We start from the raw sequence: 4643 nt of genomic DNA, 5'->3' as shown, positions 1-4643 counted from the left end.
TTTTAAAAAGTATTTGGGGACTTTTCACCTCCCACCCTATGAAATTTTGAATCGTGTATATGATCTATATAAGAAGAATACTAAAGAGGAGGTTGAACTCTTTATAGCCGAATACAGCCTTAAATCTGCTTGTACAGCATCCACTGACAGAAGTAATAGTTGTGCCTCAGACTTAGGGGCTGCATGTGGCCTTGGGGGAGTTGCTGCCCTTGGTATGCAAGAGTGCTTCCTGTTAGCATCGCTGGAACTCAGTAGCCGTGCTCCATGTGTATCCACAAAAGGGAACTTGAGACCCACCGTTATTTTTAACTTCTGACGTTAATGATCATACATGTACTGCTGAATTTAACTCAGTGTATTTCAGGTAAGTGAAAATGGTGCTTAATAGAGTCTTTAGAATGACTTTCAGGTGTTTTCAACTAAAAACATATATATCCAGAACTACTTTCTTACAGAAATACAAGTAAGGCTTGTGATAATTTGCCTTCAAAACTTATTTCTTAATCTCAGCAGTATCCAAATGAGTGAGGACCATTTGACCGACCCTCGGGCCACCTCTATTACTCACTGTACTCTGGAAGCTCTTGGTGAATGTTTACAATCATGGGATGTAGTATTTCTATTTGTACTTCGAATCACATGCCTACCTAGAATAATTTTGTGACAACAGATAGAAAGACTTGCTCTGTTAGTAAATACGCAGTGTGTACTCTATTTAAGGTTCTGTGCTAGTATAACACGATTGAATGTCATTAAGTGTAATAACTGCCACATTTGGGGGACAGGGCAGTAGGGAGAAGGAGTTCCAATCCTGTGATTAAAAGTATAAACCATAGAATCTACTGTAGTGCATTTCATCATCTAGAAGTTTTACTTTTATAAAGATGGTGTCTAGAAGATGTTGCTAATGTATTTTCCTTCAACCTGGGGAAAAAACTTTTTAAGTATATTAATATTCCTGTATGGTTAGTTTTTAACAATTTTTTAAAATAAACCTTATGGATTCGACATATTTTATGTGTTTTATTCAATGCTTGGATAAGTATTTTTTGTGCTGGAGCTAATATATAGAACATTTTTGTCTGAATTTAGTTGAAAGTCAATATCTACTACTGATGCTCATTCCTTTAAATAATATCTCATGTGAAAGTTATATTATAACCAACACTTGACACAGACTATCTATGCCTTTAATTGTCTTTGAACACAGAATATAACCTCATAGTTAATCTTATGCCACTTCTTAGAAGTTGTCATTGGTTCTTTTTTAGTCTACATTCATAAAACATTTTAAAGATTATATTGTATATTGTACATACATTGCTTATATATGTTGACCGTTCATTTAGAAAAAAGTTATTGAATGAGTAACAGTCTTATAAAGTTGAGCATAAAATCTAGCAGTTCCGGGCTTCCCTGGTGGTGCAGTGGTTGAGAGTCCGCCTGCCGATGCAGGGGACACGGGTTCGTGCCCATGTCCGGGAAGATCCCACATGCCGCAGAGCGGCTGGGCCCGTGAGCCATGGCCGCTGAGCCTGCACGTCCAGAGCATGTGCTCCGCAATGGGAGAGGCCACAACAGTGAGAGGCCCGCGTACTGCAAAAAAAAAAAAAAAAAAAAAATCTAGCAATTCCATTTCTGGATATGTACACCTTGATTTGAGGGCCTAAAGAAATTCTTGCATATACATTCACCAGGAGATAAACACAAAAATACTCATGGTAACAGTATTTGTAATAATAAAAACATTAAAGTATTCCTAATATGTGAATTGTGGGCTATTTATACAATCATGTATTAAGTAGCACTGGAAATTAACAATAACTTCATGCAACAATGGGGATGAGCCTTTCCCCAATGGGGAAAAACATAACATGGAGCCATAAAACCAATCCCAGGAGACTACATGAGTAGTTTTACCTAGGTCCAAAGCAAATAAAGTTAAGTAATATATGTTCAGAGGTATATACATATATGATTTAAAAAACCTTAAAAGCAGGAGAATAATCAACACAATTATGGATTGCAGCTATGGGGAGGTGGGGATGAGATTTAGGGAAGAATACTCAAATAGCTTATGGTGTTGGTAATGTTCTAGTTCTGAGGTTGGGTAGTATATTCATTGTTCACTTCATTCAATGAATACACATACATACCTGATATATATAATTGTATATATTATTGTAATAATATTGTATATATTATTTCACATGTATCATAAAAATTTCCATAATTAACATGTCTATTCAGTAGAATACTTTCTAATGGGTAGACCATTTAATTGTGGGGTGAGCATTCAGGAAGAGATGTTTAGTCGGCTGATAGTTGAAAATACATATTCATTATGCTGGAGAGAGGTCTAGCCCAGATTTTCCATTTGGGGAGTTACACTACAAATATCCTTACATATCTGTGGACAAATTTTTTATTTAAAGATGTATAAATTCCAGAATTGGATGAATGAGAATGAATGAGAACGGATGGTGTATGTTGATGAAAAGTTAATGAAATCAGAGAACTTCATCATTTAAAGAACAAGGAACATTTTCCTAAGGGACCATCAAAAGTCCTGGAACAGATGTGTGCATCTTAAGAGATGGTGGTGGATGCATCTGGCGGAAGAGTGTTCCTGAAACCAGAAGCTTCGGAAAGGAGAGAGGCCTGCCGCTCGAGTGGATGGTTTCAAGATCCCTTTGTGCTCCAAGATGAACGTTCAGGGAAAGTAAAATGTCCATCTTCAGGGATGGCATCCTGCCTGTCAAGAGTAGGAACAGAATTAAGGCTTTTAAAAACATAGCTGTCCTACTCTGGGAATAGTGCCAATATTTTGAAATAACTGTAAATGGAAAGTAACCTTTAAAAATTACAAATTTTTAAATGAAAAAGAATATCTGTTCTCATTTCAGGACTTTGCCTAGTTGAGGAACTGACAGAATGAAGGTTGAGAAACACACAGAAAAATCTTCCTCAGAAGTGCATTCCGGCAATTCTCAATCTGCTTTATCCCTACCTCCCACTCCCCCTTGACCAAGGGGAGAAAACTCCATTAACTGGCCCATGTATGGTTTAATATCATTAGCAAAGGAAGAGGAAACATTGCCAATGGGTTTATGTTTCATTCGTTTCCTGAGGCTCCTGGCTAGGGACTCAGCTTGTCCTAGGTGTTCCTTAGTTGTTGAAATCATTCTTGCTTTCTAGGCTGAGATATTTGGAACAGTTTGCAGGAAGAAGAAAAACAGTTGTTTAGTCATCTTCCAAGGGGATGTGTTGGTTGTAAGTGCTCTGGAGACACTTTCCAGCCACCACCAGGGAACAATTATTGTTACTGTTGTTTTGAACCTTGCGCCTCAGTGACTGGCGGTGCCGGCGTAAGTGGTGTCTGGCCAATATTAAGGGGAAATGGATTTAGAAATGAACTAAACCGGCACTTCCAAAGCACGTTGTTTTCATGACTTTGGAGGGAAAGCATCTGATTCGGAGGGAAAGCAGCTTCCTGTTCCGGGGAAAGACTGTCTACGATCTAGTCTCAAGAAATGATGGAGGGCTTCCCTGGTGGCGCAGTGGTTGAGAGTCCGCCTGCCGATGCAGGGGACACGGGTTCGTGCCCCAGTCCGGGAAGATCCCACATGCCGCGGAGCAGCTGGGCCCGTGAGCCATGGCTGCTGAGCCTGCGCGTCCGGAGCCTGTGCTCCGCAACGGGAGAGGCCACAGCAGTGAGAGGCCCGCGTACCAAAAAAAAAAAAAAGAAAAGGAAAAAAAAAAAAGAAATGATGGAAACAGGAAGTTTTCCTGTTGCTCTTTCCAGCAGAGGTTAGTCCCAAAGCGGAGGTGACATGGTGGTGACCAAGCAGACGCCAGGAGGAAACAGTGGAACCTATGGGTTGACAGTACAGAACCGGGAACGGGCCTCGAGTTTTCAAATTTGCAGCAAACTGGAGAAGCATTAGGCAAGGGAGAGAAGGGACGTGATGAATGTTTGAACACATCCAATCACTAAGCAATCTTCTACTCAGCTGAAACAAGGGGAAAAGACGATATTGTGAAAATTAACCCAGCATTCCCATTTTTAGAAAGAAGACAGCTGAGTCCTGAGAAATACAGCTCAGCTTCCATTCATGGGAATAATAGTTATGATGTATTAATGCCAGTCGTTATTCTCAGTATTTTTTTTTTTTGGCGGTGCCGGGTGGCATGTGGGATCTTAGCTCCCCAACCAGGGATTGAATCCGTGTCCCCTGCAGTAGAAGTGTGGAGTCTTAACCACTGGACCGCCAGGGAAGTCCCTATTCTGAGGATTTTACATGCACTGTTTCATATATTTGTCACACAGACAACTCTAGTAAAGACCACCATCATGCCCATTTTACAAATGAAAAGAAAAAAATGAAACATGAAGGGGTTAAGTTACCCAGTGTCACACAGCTAGTTCATGGTAGAGCCAGGATTTCTTTAAATCCAGGCAGCGTGAGCCCAGAGTCTACTTCTTAACCACTATGCCTGTAGTATCATTTCCACATCAAGCCGTAACCAAGGATGTATGAGGAGAAAGCAGAGGAAAGTATTCTAAAGCTGAAAGTCTCTGACTCTGTGCGTGCACGTGTGTCTGTTTTAATCTGTTTCTGGTCCCCAGCCTCCTTTCCCCA

Source organism: Mesoplodon mirus (assembly GCF_964341445.2).
Source record: "Mesoplodon mirus genome assembly, chromosome: 17".
Taxonomy (NCBI): domain Eukaryota; kingdom Metazoa; phylum Chordata; class Mammalia; order Artiodactyla; family Ziphiidae; genus Mesoplodon; species Mesoplodon mirus.
This window is presented reverse-complemented; position numbering follows the sequence as displayed.